The sequence below is a fragment of the Dendrobates tinctorius genome, unplaced genomic scaffold (genome assembly GCF_039654945.1).
Source record: "Dendrobates tinctorius isolate UK_male_01 unplaced genomic scaffold, ASM3965494v1 ptg000064l, whole genome shotgun sequence".
NCBI lineage: Eukaryota > Metazoa > Chordata > Amphibia > Anura > Dendrobatidae > Dendrobates > Dendrobates tinctorius.
In genome coordinates, this window is record NW_027361732.1 from 64,440,382 (window position 1) to 64,459,155 (window position 18,774).

At 39.3% G+C, this 18,774-nt stretch overlaps 1 long non-coding RNA gene across 1 annotated transcript in view; it reads right to left on the reverse strand.

Moving 5' to 3' along the window:
* The window catches only part of LOC141094630 (uncharacterized), a 98,053-nt gene that overhangs the window by 17,965 nt on the left and 61,314 nt on the right, over positions 1–18,774 (reverse strand). The window lies entirely within an intron of this gene.

Sequence of the window (18,774 nt, forward strand, 5' to 3'; positions counted from 1 at the left end):
ATCTCATATCTTAATTTGACTTGCAACTATAAAGTGTGTGATTAATTATGCAGGTTCTTGTCATGTCACTGCATTGTTACGGTTTTGCTCCTGGTTGTGGAAAAAAGCTTTCTCTTTCTGTATGCTGCAAATTACAACCTGTCCTCAAAATCCTTAATAGTTCAGTGTGTTACTAGGTTGATTTCCATGCCTAAAAGTCACTGGTTCGAATGGAGGAGCAGCAGTAAAGAAGATTTTTAAAGAAAAGTAAAGCAGCAGCATCCAGCTCATTGATAGCTGTCTCTCAGCCTAGGAATTTGGCAACTTCATCATGTGAATGCCATGACAGTTGGTAGAATACAAAATAAAGTTCATTTCATCCATTCAAAATCAAGAGGTGGACATCCAGGTAAAATATCAGTCAGCTAATCAGCCCATCACAAGATCTACCAGTTCTGGCATGAAAAGCATAGCAGTATGCTTAGTAAAATCATAGTCAACCATGCAAGTACCATGCAATGCACGTTACACACGTCTGGGATAGTGGCCCAACAAAAGGTGAAGAAGCCTCAACTTTGATTTCATCAAAAGAAACATTGGCTTGAGCTTGCAAAAAAGTACAAAAAGGGGACAGTAGAAGATTGGAAAGAGGTGATTTGGAGCAATGAGACAAAAGTCAATTGACTAGGCTCTGATAGATACAAATGGATCTGGAAGAAAAAAGGGAAAATGGGGCCATTGGATCAAGAAATTGAAGAAACTGTCAAGTTAGGTGGAGTAAGACTAATGATATGGGTTGTTTCACAGCCAAAGGCTTTGGATACTTGATCAGGATCGATGGTAGTTTCAATGCTGAGCTGTATTTGAGTATCCTACAAGACAAGATACTTTGTACACTCCAGTACTTTGGGTATGAATAGGACAACATAGTGTTCCAGTAGGGCAACAACCCGAAGCATACGTCGAGATTGGCAAAAAAAAAATGGTTCACTGACAATGAAGTAGAGGTGCTGGAATGGCTCCCACAATTCCGAGGTCTTAGCCAATCAAACACTTGTATGTAGAGTTGAAGAAAAAGCTGTATAAATACCCAAGTGAGTCGACCAATAGATTTTTAGAGCAAAACAGTAACAATGCAGTGACATTAGAAGAATCTGCATAACTAATTATATGTTAAATAGATAAAAGTCAAAATTATACATGAGTTAGCAAAGATTATTGTTTATAAAATGGTGGTAGTTTCACGTTCAAAGCAGTAGTGGATGGTGAGATATGGAGCCTGAAACATTGTTACCCTATTGCTCATCTGAGTATACAATATAACCTAAATCAAAGGAAGTAAATGGCTCACAGACCAAGTGGGTGGAATGACATCACGTGGGCTAAATTTGTCAGTTTCAGCACTATTATTTTGCTGGGGAAAAAATTAAAAAAAGGTTTTGCAAGTATTTTAATGTACAAGTGAATGTTTCTGCTAACAGATTAGCCATGAAAAACACATTGTATTTTTTTTTTATATTTTCCCAATCACAGCCAACATCTGCTCCTTGTTTTTCTATGGAAAGTGACCAGAAAAGAACAATGTTTTTGCTCCTGCTAAAAATGAAATGTGTGAAACTACCTTAGAAAGAGACAGTGGCAAGGTTCAGTATCTATGGCCTAATGTGAAAATACTATTCTCTTTGGAAGTTAAAAAAATATATTCAGATAATTTTATTAGTAACTTTTTATATATTCTATTACATTTTGATATAATTACCTTCAAAAGCACATTGTAAATACATTGTATTGCACACACTGCACACACATTAGATAATAAACGCTTACAAAGTAAGTAATGTATCCTTGAGAAATAGCAAGTTGTTTGGAACTATTTCTTTAAGGGATCATACTCACTTGCGAGAGACTCGCATGATCCTCGTGCGAGTCTCTCGCATGAAAACCTGGCACTGCCAGTGGCACTGGGACCGGATTGTGCGGCTACATGTATTTCTATGCAAAAAAATTCAGCCAAAATGAGATTGCAAAATAGAGAAGCTTTTTGGATTTATAATTTAGACACCTGTGTTCCCCTAGGTCTGAACATGCTCAAGGAAATTGTGTTTCATTATTAAAAATACTTGCAATTTTTCTCATGTTCTGTCAATTTATTGCTACACTATGTGTATTGGTTTTATTATCAATTTTATGTGTATACACCCTATTTCTTCCCTGTCTTGCTTATTTTGGTTTTCTTCATCTGACAACCTCCATTATGCTGACACTTTCCATCCCGGCGTGCAGCCACCCATTTACTCTCACATGGTGTGATTATTCCACCTGCCTGCAATTAGCGCATATATATATAAAAGCTGACCACATTCCATATTGGAAGCTGTGACAAAGAACGCCAGAGTCGTGTTCAAAACATGTTGCATTGCCCCCCCCACACACTTTTCTATTTTTCACATCAAGGATGTATCTCTAAAAATCTATTTTTCAAATAAATGCATTATTTTTACCTGGAGCTGGACTTTCCTCTTGGTTTCTGCAGTTTCTACATCTGGTCAGGATGGCACCCGAGCTCCACACATGACCTATGGCAGGTGAGCTGGCTTCTCTTTTTTGCATTAATAAGGTCAGCATAACTCTGTTATTTTTACATAAATTTGTAAAACGGTGTGTATTTTTATTTTACATACAGGACTTTATTCTGCGTGTTTTGACTATAGGGTTTGTAATAGGCGTCTTATACCTATCCATTACTAATACTTGGGCTTAATGTCACCTGAAAATACTTAGATGGCATAAACCCCACAAACATGAACCCCACTTGCGAACCACCACAGGGCAAGTGGGAAGAGCCAGGCAAAGTGCAAGAGTTGGTGCACCTTATAAATGCGCATTTTCTGGGTGGGTTGCAAACTGCAATTTTTAGGCTGGGGGGCAATATCAATGGCCGCTTACTATCCAGCGCTCAGCTGTCTGCTTTAGTTTGGTTAGTTGTCAAAAGTGGGGGGACCCATGTTGTTTTTATAAATTATGTATTTAAATAATTAAAAAAATAGTGTGGGGGATTCCTATATTCTTGATAACCAGTCACGATAAAGCTCACAGCTGAGGGTTGCAGATAGCAGTTTTCTGTTTTGCCATGCCGGTTATCAAAAATTGAAGGGCCCCACGTAATATTTTATTTATTACTTATAGCACAGGCTCCGACTGATGAATACTCCCATCAGCCACACCTGCTTTTGCTGTTATTAGCGGCAGCAGGTGTAGACTGAAGGGAAGCCAACACACAGTTCTGTTCATAAGCTGCCAAAGAAAATTATTTCCTATATGAAACCCTACACAAAAGTGGAGCTGCCAGGACCCAGTATCACAGATAATATCTGGTGAACTTGGCACCCTTGTTAATTCAAGCATATAATTAAATTGTACTGTATATCTTTATATTTTAATGTAAAGATACTTAAATGTGCTTATTGAGCCTTTTTATATGATTATTTATGCTACTGGATCTATACATGTAATTTTTTTTTCATATAAAAAACTCAATTTGACTGATTCTTTAAAAACAACTGTGAAAAATAACATATTTTATTCAATGTTTTGAACTAAGGATCAGGTGGTTACAAAGCATACAATCCAAACATTTTTCATTATGCTATTGAGGAATTTAACAAAGGTCGTCCATCAAGTCCCTAGAGAACAACTGAGAAATATGAAAGAAGCAATGAGCAGAAAATTACAATCCATATTGCACAACATGCATGCAGGTACTCATGCATATCAATGTAAGCGACTAAAAATACCAGTATAAAACATACATTCTCAATCAGGTTGTAGTAAAATATTGTGACCATTAAATCATGGGATTTATGCGTGAGCAGATTGGTTTGGGAGGAAAAAAGGTAGAAGGGGGAAGGTATTCTGTCTGTGTTGTTTCTAACAAAATTGGTTCTTAGGAGTGTATATCACTGTTTGGTGTGGTTGTAAATAACTTTTCTAATTGTGATGGTGACTAGACTGAGATTGTCTAATAAGCTTCTATCTATGGCACAGTGCAGACGTCAACAGTGTTTTCCTGAAGTGTATTACTTTTGTAACAGTGGAGCTATTTGAAGTTAAGCTGATACCTTAAAACTAGAGTAGAGAGACTTTAGTCGGATCGGTTTTCATGAAACAAAATTTGTTTCAGATGAAACTGGTCCGACTAGGGCAAAAAAAGTCGGAGTTTCTTCTGAAACCCAACCCCAATGCAAGTCAATGGGGAATAAAAGTCGGCATTGAGAGGATGACATTTGAATCTGTCACAATTCAAATTCATCAAATTCCCTCAAATGTGGCAGGAAAATTAGTTTTAAAACTAAATTTTTTAACAAAAAAATGAATGGTTTTTACAACATAGCTGTTTGTAATACTCTTTGGTCTCTCGACTCCAAAGCATAATAAATAAAGGCCTAAGGCATTCAAAACAATAATACAGTAATACTTTCTTAACCCATCACCTGTCTGTGCCTAACTCCATTTCTCCGCTGTCTTCCTAGGCCCTGGTTCTGCCCCAGCGCCACTCTCAACTCCCCTATTTACTAACGCTTCTGGTGCTGGCTAGGCCTTGACTTACTTTCTGATGTCAGGCTATGCATCACTCCAAAACAGTCAAATGCTCTGGCCCAGCTTGTGAAGAAAGGAGAGGAAGAGAAATGTGTGACCTAGAAACTAATAAGCAGATGACCGGCAAGGTGCTGCTGCTACAGGGACATGTAAGGCAGAGATACATTGCCGTATTTTTCGTGCGAGAATCACGTTTTAAAACTCACACTGGCTGTCGGCTCTCCCGATCTGAGCTTGACAGCTGCATAGTAATCCATCACACTGTCATGCTCAGGTCAGAAGAGGTGCCTGCCAGTCCGTTCATCGGTACGGCTGTGTGACTCCAAACGTAAGTGGATATGTGAGTATGATTTTTTAACCAGTTCCCACAGCACATATTCATGTGAATTGGTATTTCAAACTTGTGGATTCAATAAAACTCCCACATTTTGGGAAATTATAAACAAATTTTATTTGATTCAGTCAGCTTGAACAATAGCTTACCAGCCACCAAGGAAGCTTAAGATATTTTTAAACTAAGTAAACAAATACATAAATAATACTTAAATACTGTGTACTGTTAATAAAAAAGACATAAATAATGTGCAATTCAGAAAAAAAGAGAAAATAGGGCCTGTGCAATCTTAGTATTAACCCCTTTCCTATATTAGATGTACTATTCTGTCCATATGACCTGGGACCTAAGTCCTAAGGACGGAATAGTACGTCATAGCGATCAGGGGCGCCCCCCCGTGGGGAGCACCGCTGATCGTGGCTGGTTGTCACCTTATCACAGCTGACACTCGGCACTATGTGTCACATTAATCCCTGGCACAGCGCGATCAAACATGATCGCAGTGTACAGGGGCATAGGAGAGAAGCGCTCAGGGAGGGGGCTCCCTCCGTTCTTCCCTGAGACCCCCGGAGCAGCGCAATGTCCTGCACTGCTCTGGGGTCCTCCTTCTCTGCAGGTCCCCAGATCCAATATGGCAGCAGGGACCTTTGGGGGCCTGCAGGGAGCCGGCTTCCTTACTGCCTGCAGAGCGCAGGCATGAGGAAGCCTGTGCAGCGCCTGTGTCAGATTGCTGATCTTTCACAGCAATCTGTGATGTATCAGATCAGAGATCTGTCACATGACAGTGATGTCCACCCTGGGACAGTGTAATAAAGTTAAAAAAGTGTAAAAATAATTTATAAAAAAAAATCGCTAAATAAATAAAAAAAAATATTCCCTAATAAATTCATTTTTTGAAAATAAAAAAAGTACACATATTTGTTATCGCCGCATCTGTAACGACCCACCCTATAAAACTGTCCCACTAGTTAACCCCTTTATTGAACCCCTTAAAAAATAAAAATAAAACGAAGCAAAAAATAATGCTTCATCATCATACCGCTGAACAAAAAGTGCAATAACGCGCAATCAAATTGATGGATTTAAATAACCATGGTACCGCTGAAAACATCATCTTGTTCCGCAAAAAATGAGCCACCACACAGCATCATCAGCAAAAACATAAAAGTTATAGCTCGCAGAATAAAGTGATGCAAAAATAATAATTTTTTATCTAAAATTGATTTCATTGCATAAAAGCGCCAAAGCACAAAAAAAGTCATAAATGAGGTATCACTGTAACCATACTGACCCAAAGAATAAAACCGCCTTATCAATTTTACCACACACGGAATGGTGTAAACGCACCCCCCAAAAGAAATTCATGAAATGCTGGTTTTTGTTCATTCTGCATCCCAAAAATTGGAATAAAAAGCGATGAAAAAATGTCACGTGCCCGAAAATGATACCAATTGAAACATCAACTCGTCCTGCAAAAAATAAGACCTCACATGTCTTGGTAGGTCAAAACATGGAAAAATTATAGCTCTCAAAATGTGGTGATGCAGAAACTATTTCTACAATAAAAAGCGTCCTTTAGCACATCAGGGGCTTTTCAAACGCGACATAGCGTCCGATCTCAATTCCAGCCAAAAAAGTCAAATGGCGCTGCTTCCCTTCCGAGCTCTGCCATGCGCCCAAATAGTGGTTTACCCCCACATATGGGGTATCAGCGTACTCAGGACAAATTGCACAATAACTTTTGGGGTCCTGTTACCCTTGGGAAAATAAAAATTGGGGGTGAAAAGATCATTTTTGTGGAAAAAAGAGGAAAAAAATATGATTTTGTAATTGTACGGCTATACGTTATAAACTTCTGTGAAGCCCTTGGGGGTTCAAAGTGCTCACCACATATCTAGATAAGTTTCTTGGGGGGTCTAGTTTCCAAAATGGGGTCACTTGTGGGGGTTTCCTCTGATTAGGCACATCAGGAGCTCTCCAAACGTGACATGGCATCCGATCGGAATTCCAGCCAATTTTGCAGTGAAAAAGTCAAACGGCGCTCCTTCTCTTCCGAGCTCTGCCATGCGCCCAAACAGTGGTTCCCCCCATATCAGGTATTAGCGTACTCAGGACAAATTGCACAATAACTTTTTCCAGTCTAATTTCTCCTGTTACCCTTGGTAAAATAAAAAAATTGAACCTGAAGTGCTGCAAAGTAAGAATTTTCTCAAAAATAGAAGTGATGATAGTTTATTTTTAGCAATTTTTTTCAATCATGGCAACATTATGTTAAGCCCCATTCAGACGTCCATGAGTTTTTGTGCACATAAAAGCACCGACTGTTAGACTGCAATGTTTTAGATACGATTTTTGTGTCAATTTTTAACATCAATGTTTTGTCAGTGACTTTCCACTATTGATAAATATAAAAAATAAATTGCAAATCTTCCCATATTGATTAGTATTAATCACAGACAGCAAACAGATTGCATAAGGATCCCATGTGTGAGTTAGTCATGATCTTCATGATCTTTATGGTCAATTTGACGTGTATGGTTAATTTAGCTGAAATATGATCATTTATCCATGATATTGAAAATATATGAGCTGCCTTATAGGCTATAATGGTTATGTTTTCTATCCATGAAAAAGACGATTAGAAGCAGTACGTAATTTGCAGAATTCTGAAAAAAACATAAAAAGCTTGTGTTAGGAAGATCCTTAAAAAGATTGTTTGTGTCACCATATTCTGAAATCCATAGGTTTATTATTTTTCCTTTGCAGAGCTGTGTGAGGGCCTCATGACCTGTAGTTTTTATTGATACCATCATGTTTCACACACATTTTTACCATGAGAGTTCCATCAGTTTTCTGACCTGCAAAAAAATATTATGAAGGCTCCTCAAGCTTTTCCTATCAAACAGTCTGTAAAGAATGGACAGCACACAAATGCATGTGGCTGGCATTGAGTGCTGCATTTTTTATTTCACAGAACCCTAAACTTACATTGACATGTTTACTCCATGAATTGGATCAAAAGCGATTATCTCTCCAATCTTTGCTGTAGACTACTCAGTCCGAAAAATATGACATAGACATGTGAACAACCCCATAGAACATATTAGGTACAATTACATTGATATAAAATGGAATTCGTATGCAGCAAAGTAAAAAAAAAAAATCTTTATTAGACATTATATTAAAACATGTTAAAAGGAAAGGCCACAGTGGATAATGAAAATGATATTAACAGAGAACAGTGGAAGATATCAATAAATAATTCATAAACTAAATATAAATAGTAGTATTAATTTAATCAAAAAAGCATTATATGGGAATGGACATATTTAAGTGGATAATACTTCAACATAATGCCAGTATACAGTTGTGGCCAAAAGTTTTGACACCCTTGCAATTCTGTCAGATAATAGTTTCTTCCTGAAAATGATTGCAAACACAAATTCTTTGGTATTATTATCTTCATTTAATTTGTCTTAAATGAAAAAAACACAAAAGAGAATGAAGCAAAAAGCAAAACATTGATCATTTCACACAAAACTCCAAAAATGGGCCAGACAAAAGTATTGGCACCCTCAGCCTAATATTTGGTTGCACAACCTTTAGCCAAAATAACTGCGACCAACCGCTTCGCGTAACCATCAATGAGTTTCTTACAATGCTCTGCTGGAATTTTAGGCCATTCTTCTTTGGTAAACTGCTCCAGGTCCCTGTTATTAGAAGGGTGCCTTCTCCAAACTGCCATTTTTAGATCTCTCCACAGGTGCTCTATGAGACTCAGGTCTGGACTCATTGCTGGCCACCTTAGAAGTCTCCAGTGCTTTCTCTCAAACCATTTTCTAGTGCTTTTTGAAGTGTGTTTTGGGTCATTGTCCTGCTGGAAGACCCATGACCTCTGAGGGAGACCCAGCTTTCTCACACTGGGCCCTACATTATGCTGCAAAATTTGTTGGTAGTCTTCAGACTTCATAATGCCATGCACAAGGTCAAGCAGTCCAGTGCCAGAGGCAGCAAAGCAACCCCAAAACAACAGGGAACCTCCGCTATGTTTGACTGTAGGGACCGTGTTCTTTTCTTTGAATGCCTCTTTTTTTCTCCTGTAAACTCTATGTTGATGCCTTTGCCCAAAAAGCTCTACTTTTGTCTCATCTGACCAGAGAACATTCTTCCAAAACATTTTAGGCTTTTCAGGTAAGTTTTGGCAAACTCCAGCCTGGCTTTTTGATGTCTCGGGGTAAGAAGTGGGGTCTTCCTGGGTCTCCTACCATAGAGTCCCTTTTCATTCAGACGCCGACGGATAGTACGGGTTGACACTGTTGTACCCTCGGACTGCAGGGCAGCTTGAACTTGTTTGGATGTTAGTTGAGGTTCTTTATCCAACATCCACACAATCTTGCATTGAAATCTCTTGTCAATTTTTCTTTTCCGTCCAAATCTAGGGAGGTTAGCCACAGTGCCATGGGCTTTAAACTTCTTGATGACACTGCACACGGTAGATACAGGAACATTCAGGTCTTTGGAGATGGACTTGTAGTCTTGAGATTGCTCATGCTTCCTCACAATTTGGTTTCTCAAGTCCTCAGACAGTTCTTTGGTCTTCTTTCTTTTCTCCATGCTCAATGTGGTACACACAAGGACACAGGACAGAGGTTGAGTCAACTTTAATCCATTTCAACTGGCTGCAAGTGTGATTTAGTTATTGCAAACACCTGATAGGTGCCACAGGTAAGTTACAGGTGCTGTTAATTACACAAATTAGAGAAGCATCACATGATTTTTCGAACAGTGCCAATACTATTGTCCACCCTCTTTTTTATGCTTGGTGTGGAATTATATCCAATTTGGCTTTAGGACAATTCTTTTTGTGTTTTTTCATTTAAGACAAATTAAATGAAGATAATAATACCAAAGAATTTGTGTTTGCAATCATTTTCATGGAAGAAACTGAATATTATCTGACAGAATTGCAGGGGTGTCAATATTTTGGCCACAACTGTATATTGCATAAGAATATACAGAACTGTAGAAATCTGTAACAATACATATATAAATCATATATGTCAAAGTAAAATATGATTGATAAATAAATGAATTGGCAAAGTGCATGTCAAGGCAGTTAATGGTATCACAAAGGATGGAGAAACACATTTCTTAGGTATACCACATAAAGACAAATAAAGTGCTTTGGTCCAGCCGGAGGAGATGACCATAGTTATTTATATTGTTTATCGTATATCTACTGCATTTTCTACATATTATGCTTTATACTAGAAATAGGCCCGATGCTATAGCATCGCGAGTGCGGTGAAATTAACAGGTGACATACATCTGTCACTTAGGCAGGCGCAGTTCGTGGCCGTAAGACTGTTACTGCGGCTGCACAAGTAAAACATAGACGTCACCGCTATTCCCCACGCAGGCACAGTAACACACACACACACACATATATACATATACACACACATACATATACTCACATACACATATATACTTATACACATATACACACATATATACATATACACACACACACACCTTCCTGGAATATAACACTTCAGACCGCAGCTCTCCAGCTCTCGGTTTTGCCCTCACCTCATACCATGGGCTCAGCATGGACTACTGAAGGTGTATTCATAAAGTGAGAAAACTACCAGTCCCAGCATGCACTGCGCCTTTTCCTGCTTCCTCCACTCAGAGAGGATGTGACTGCAGGAAGACAACATACAGGCACGGATTGCTGGGATTTGTAGTCTTGCTGCTGGTTTAGTGGCCAGGAGGATTGAAGGGTTGGCAGGGCTGATGCTGGCACCAGGGTAGGTGTAGTATGTGAGGAGTGTTGGGCCACTCCGCTGCCACAGCTATTGTATGAGAGCGCAGTTCATGGCCTTGTGGCAATGAACTGCACCTGCCCAAATGACATACATGTCACCAATATTCCTGCGCATGTGTAGTAATGACAAGGCTGTTACTGCACCTGCTTGGGAATAGGGGAGATGTGTATGTCACTTGCACAGGTGCAGTTCGTGGCCGCGGCGCCTTATGGGATTCGGGGACAGTGGCAACTGGAGATTATATATGTAGATATTCAGCCAGTTGGCTGACATGTAGATATTTGGTATATCTGGTTTCTCATTTAATGTATGAATAATTATCCTCTTATATACTTGCCCTTTTAGTTACCTGATATACTGTTTATAATATTTATACATCCATCTCCTCCTGCTGCGTTATCACCTTAGTGTTTTCTTACTATGCCTGTGTAAATAAAAAACTTTTAAATTTTCTTGCATTTGCTAATAAAGATTTATATTTATTTACAAGGTTTGACTATATATCTTGTGAATAGGTTCTATTTTGGAATTTATTATAGCCCCTTTTCTTATAAAATTTTTGCTGGTCTAGTGTGATCTATATTATTTTGTATTATGTTTTTGCACCACTTTTTGTTTTGGCTTTTATCGGTTGGGAGAACTGTTTTGCAACATCAGCTGCTGACTCAGTTGAAAATTGGTTAATTTGCTTGACTGCTGACTACCTTGGTTGTGAAACATATTTATAAGCTGCCTCTCAGGAATACAACCCAGGTTCTTTGTTACGCATGTGTATTCTGCAAACCTGCCTGTGGGCAGTTTGAGATTGAATGGATGAGAGTGGATCCAGTTGCTTCAATTTGTGTTCAACCGGGTCCCCTCTTAATTATGACCTTAGTTCGAACAAACAAGAAAATAGAAACAGAGTACAATTCCATTATGCCTAGTTGAAGTATTCAGGCCTGGATGCCTTCTTTGAACAATAATTATTTCAAGGTAAACTCTTCAGGCCCCCGAGATCTTAAAGGAAGAGCATTGGGGAGGCATACCAAGGCAAAGAGGCTGGGACTGGCAGTGAAATTTGCAACTGGATTGCTGGTAGAAAGCCTTGCTGAAGACCGCCAACTCTATACAAGATTATAATACTAACTTTTCATCAGCTTTCTCATGGAAATGTGAAAAAGTGCTCTGTGGATGAAATTTACGGTAATCTTATGTTGGGATATTGTTCCCTATACTCTGAGGTTGAAATTTTTAAACTTCTTCTGTGGGGGTATTGTGCGCCATGCTCTGTGGCTGAAATTTTAAGGGTCCCCAAAAAAAGGTTGCATAATCATCTAGTCCTGACTGGTGCTACGGGCCCTAATTCTGGCATGGTGGCCTGCTTTGACCAGTATTTTTTTCAAGGTTAACTCTTCCGGATTCAGGATATACTATGCTTTCCTCAGAGGCATTTGCAGTACATACAGTATTGTAACATAATTTTTGAGCATTTGGTTTTTAAAGCCTCATGCTCTGTGGCTTAAATTTGGTGTAAGCTTATGTGGGGGTATTGTTTCCTTTGCTTTCCTAGCTTTGTAGATGAAATTTGTAAAATTCTTCCGTCATTGGTGGTACACCTCTGTTCTTGATACAAGCCCATCCAGCTGCAGCAATGTCATATGTATTCATATGTCTAGTAAAGTAACAATGTAGCTAGTAATGTAGCTTTCTATGGTGCCGTTCTTAAATCATATTAATTTTTACTTCGGATAATCAGTATCTACTTAGACTTAAGGATGTAGCTCATTGTCATGTCTATCTAATTTTATCTGAGATTATTTATAAAGGAAATAATTTGTATTTTGTTGGTACTTATCCGATTAATGATAACGAATTTATAAAAAAAAGTATACATTTCTTAATTCAAGGGATTTACCCCTCTATTTGGGATTGAATCACTACAAGCATGAATGTTCATAAAAGTAGGCATTAGAAACAATCAACTTTCTTAAAAAGTTGAAATCACTTGACTTGGCAAATACAAAAATCAGTCATCTGCAAGAATTATAAAATACACAAAATAATGGAAAAGTTTTATTAATTTATCTCTCAATGCCTTTATAAGAAGGATTTTATTCTAGAAAGAAAAACAAAGATAAATAAAACTCCTCCACCCAGCTATATTTCAGATGATTTCACACTATAATTATACTTATTTGTTTAAACGCTAACTCAGAAGCTTACAGAATGCATTATTTCCCACCATAGTTGCTTGCAAACATGTATATAAAATATTCAAGAAATAAAGTTTTAGATATGTGTAATAAGACAAAGCCAAATGCTATTTTTCAAAGAAAATATGAAGTAAATTCTGACTTCATTGGCTAAGTGTAGAGATGTGTTCTGGAGGAAAAAAAATGATGGATACATTCTGAAATGAACATCAAACTGTGTCAGATTTAAAATGATTGATTTTTTTCCTTGCGACTAAATATAATCTTAGCTATACAGGTGCTTTGGGATAGAAGCACTGATTAAGTGTTCAGGGACAGATGCTGGAAAACAAGTCTATGTCACTTGTTATAGACTAGGCAGAATAAAAAATATACTATGACTACAGAGTGATTATAATCAGTCCTTTCTAATAGTCACCTTTGAAATGGCTCTCTAGCTAAACTTGTCATCTCATATATAAGAATATTTTAAAATAAATTGCATAATAGATTACATAGTATAGTACTAATACTTCTATTTATTACTCTTTTTTGTGAAGATAGTTATTATTGGAAAGTCATTTTGCTTCTCTTTTCCCTTTATATCTAGCTAGTTAGTCTCACAGCTTACCTGGTCTGTTTTTATACTGTACGTAATGCGTTACATTCCCTTTAAAAGTATTTGTTTTACTATGTGCATTTTCAACACAGTTGCCCATAATACCCTTGTTTGTATATAGTATTTTCATCAAGTTTCTATTGATTTAAGCGATGCATTTTATGCTGCCCAGCGTCTGTTCAAGAATATTTGCTCTCAATGATCACATTTGTTTCTGTAAACCTATAGGCTTTGTACCTTTGCTTGCACTTATTATTTGCAGAGACATATGAAATCATGAACAAATGAGAAAATATGCACTGATCCCTAACCCCTTAATGTTGCAGCTATTTTGGGCTTTGAGTACATAGCGATATATTTTTCTCTTTTTATATCAGTGGTCAAAGAACCTTACCAAAATCACTTTAACACATCTTTGTTCGCAGAGGAGGGTTTGGAAGCACTTCACACTTTAGAAGAGCTTTTAGTGCAACAGTAAAGATGTGATTTGGGTAAGTTCCTATCCTTTTCTAAGAATAAATATACTGCATTTCCACTATTAATACTGAGCTCATCTGTAGAAATCTTATTCAGAATCATCTGTGAGGAGTAGAGTTGAGCGATACCGTCCGATACTTCAAAGTATCGGATCGGAATGGATCGGCCGATCTTTAAAAAAAGTATCGGTATCGCCGATTCCGATACTGGAAGTCCCATTCAAGTCTATGGGACTTCCGGTATCGGAATAAGAAAAACCCTGTTTTTGCCTTGTACAGCCTCTCTGGGGTCTGTACGGGCCTTTCGGGGGGCTGTGCCGGCCTGCCAGGGGGTCTGTGCAGGCTCCGGTGGTCTGTGCCGGCCTGCCGGGGGGCTGTGCCGGCCTGCCAGGGGGTCTGTGCAGGCTCCGGTGGTCTGTGCCGGCCTGCCGGGGGGCTGTGCCGGCCTGCCGGTGGTCTGTGCAGGCTCCGGTGGGCTGTGCCGGCCTGCCGGGGGGCTGTGCCGGCCTGCCGGTGGTCTGTGCAGGCTCCGGGGGGCTGTGCCGGCCTGCCGGGGGGCTGTGCCGGCCTGCCGGGGGGCTGTGCCGGCCTGCCGGTGGTCTGTGCAGGCTTCGGGGGTCTGTGCAGGCATCGTCCGATGGGACTACAAGTCCCATCGGGCGATGCCTGCTACCATGACAGTGATTGACACATTAGCCAATGATGGGACAGTAGTAGTCCCATCATCCGGCTAATGTGTTAAATGTTAAAAAAAAAAAAAAAATACTACATACATACTACATACATACTACATGCATGCTACATACATACTACATGCTACATACATACTACATGCATGCTACATACATACTACATGCATGCTACATGCATACTACATGCTACATACATACTACATGCATGCTACATACATACTACATGCATGCTACATACATACTACATGCTACATACATACTACATGCTACATACATACTACATACATACTACATGCATGCTACATACATACTACATGCTACATACATACTACATGCATGCTACATACATACTACATGCTACATACATACTACATGCTACATACATACTACATGCTACATATATACTACATGCATGCTACATACATACTACATGCTTGCTACATACTACATGCTACATACATACTACATGCTACATACATACTACATGCTACATACATACTACATACATACTACATACATACTACATGCTACATATATACTACATGCATGCTACATACATACTACATACATACTACATGCATGCTACATACATACTACATGCATGCTACATACATACTGCATGCTACATACATACTACATGCTACATACATACTACATACATACTACATGCATACTACATGCATGCTACATACATACTACATACATACCACATACATACTACATACATGCTACATGCTACATACATACTACATATATACTACATGCATGCTACATACATACTACATATATACTACATGCATGCTACATACATACTGCATGCTACATACATACTACATACATACTACATGCATGCTACATACATACTACATACATACATACTACATGCATGCTACATACATACTACATGCATGCTACATACATACTGCATGCTACATGCATGCTACATACATACTACATGCATGCTACATACATACTACATACATACTACATGCATGCTACATACATACTACATACATACATACTACATGCATGCTACATACATACTACATACATACTACATGCATGCTACATACATACTACATATATACTACATGCATGCTACATACATACATACTACATACATACTACATGCATGCTACATACATACTACATGCATGCTACATACATACCACATGCATGCTACATGCATGCTACATACATACCACATATATACTACATACATACAATACATTCATACAATACATACATAGACATACAGTACTTATAACATAGAGTAACATACTTACCAATACTTGTCACATTGTTCCCCGAAGCCATTGTCTTTTCCGGAATAAATATTAACATAACAAACCACAAAAATACTCACCCACGATCCGAAGCAGTCCACGAGTGTGTCCCACGATGATCTTGGGTAGAGAACGGCAGCATCAGCTGATGCTGCCGTTCTCTACGGGCTGCAGGAATCCAATGACGGAAGGTAGGTATCCTTCCGCACTGTATTCCTCCGCCACTTAAAAAAAAAAAAAGTCCCTAGTCTCACTTTATGCCATTGCTGTGTGGGAATTTCCCACGCAGCAGTGGCATAAAGTGAGACTAGGGACTTTTTTTTTTTTTAAGTGGCGGAGGAATACAGTGCGGAAGGATACCTACCTTCCGTCATTGGATTCCTGCAGCCCGTAGAGAACGGCATCATCATCTGATGCTGCAGTTCTCTACCCAAGATCGTCGTGGGACACACTCGTGGACTGCTTCGGATCGTGGGTGAGTATTTTTGTGGTTTGTTATGTTAATATTTATTCCGGAAAAGACAATGGCTTCGGGGAACAATGTGACAAGTATTGGTAAGTATGTTACTCTATGTTATATGTACTGTATGTCTATGTATGTATTGTATGAATGTATTGTATGTATGTAGTATATATGTGGTATGTATGTAGCATGCAGTATGTATGTAGCATGCATGTAGTATATATGTAGTATGTATGTAGCATGCATGTAGTATATATGTAGCATGTATGTAGTATGTATGTGGTATGTATGTAGCATGTAGTATGTATGTAGCATGCATGTATGTAGTATGTATGTAGCATGCATGTAGTATGTATGTATGTAGTATGTATGTAGCATGCAGTATGTATGTAGCATGTATGTAGCATGCATGTAGTATGTATGTAGCATGCATGTAGTATGTATGTAGTATGTATGTAGCATGTATGTAGTATGTATGTAGTATGTATGTAGCATGCAGTATGTATGTAGCATGTATGTAGCATGTATGTAGTATGTATGCAGTATATATGTAGTATGTATGTAGCATGTAGTATGTATGTAGCATGCATGTAGTATATATGTAGTATGTATGTAGCATGTAGTATGTATGTAGTATGTATGTGGTATGTATGTAGCATGTAGTATGTATGTAGCATGCATGTAGCATGCATGTAGTATGTATGTATGCATGTAGTATGTATGTAGTATGTATGTAGTATGTATGTAGCATGCAGTATGTATGTAGCATGTATGTAGCATGTATGTAGTATGTATGTAGTATATATGTAGTATGTATGTAGCATGTAGTATGTATGTAGCATGTAGTATGTGTGTAGCATGCATGTAGTATATATGTAGTATGTAGTATGTATGTAGCATGCATGTAGTATATATGTAGTATGTATGTAGCATGTAGTATGTATGTAGCATGTAGTATGTATGTAGCATGCATGTAGCATGCATGTAGTATGTATGTAGTATGTATGTAGTATTTTTTTTTTTTTTTTTTTTTTAACATTTAACACATTAGCCGGATGATGGGACTACTACTGTCCCATCATTGGCTAATGTGTCAATCACTGTCATGGTAGCAGGCATCGCCAGATGGGACTTGTAGTCCCATCGGACGATGCTTGCACAGACCCCCGGACATCAGCACAGCCCCCCGGCAGGCCGGCACAGCCCCCCGGCAGGCCGGTACAGACCCCCACAGGGTGCACAGACCACCGGCAGGCCGGCACAGCCCCCAGGCAGGCCGGTACAGACCCCCACAGGGTGCACAGACCACCGGCAGGCCGGCACAGCCCCCCGGCAGGCCGGTACAGACCCCCACAGGGTGCACAGACCACCGGCAGGCCGGCACAGCCCCCCGGCAGGCCGGTACAGACCCTGGGCAGTCCACACAGCCCCCCGGCAGGCCGGCAGAGACCCCCGGAAGGCCCGAAATGACGGCGCATCATGATGCGCACACACCGCGCATCATGATGACGTCAGGCTGTCAATCAACTTTGAACTTCCGATTCCGAATTCCGATATTGAAAAAATATCGGAAGTCGGTATCGGAATTCCGATACAGCAAGTATCGGCCGATACCCGATACTTGCGGTATCGGAATGCTCAACACTAGTGAGGAGCTATACAGCCAACTAGAGATGAGCGACTTTGCCTTTTTTCGGGTCGAGTCGGGTTTCACGAAACCCGACTTTCGCAAAAGTCGGGTCGAACGAAATCGGCCGATTATTGTGAAAAGTCGAAGTCCGACTGAAACACGAAACCCAATGTAAGTCAATGGGGAAGCAACGTCGGCAGTGAGTGGAGGACAGGAAACACACCTACAGTGCCCATTTTAATGCAAAAAACATCAATTCTTATTACTTAAGCTTGTCAACCTTAATTTACTTTATAATATTAGTTAGGCATTGAAAACTGGGGGTTATTTGGCTAAAGTTGTGGGGGGGTAGTGCTGGCTCCAGATTTTTGTGGGCCCAGGGCCAAAGAATTTCACTGGGCTCCTTTAGCACATGACACAATTCATGATCCTTTGATACGGCAGAGAAATAGTGGTACAGTACAATGAAAAATACTTCAATTCTTACATCACATGACTGATTTCCATTTTAAATTCTCCAATAGCTCCAAAAACAGACAGTATATTCCTCCATACAGTATTATGGCCACCGCATAGTGCGCCATACAGAGTAATGAGGCCCATATATCTCTCCATGCGGAATCATTGGACCCATATAATGTTTTGAAACAGTATATGATGAGCTCCACATAACGCTACAGTATATGTTGGTCCC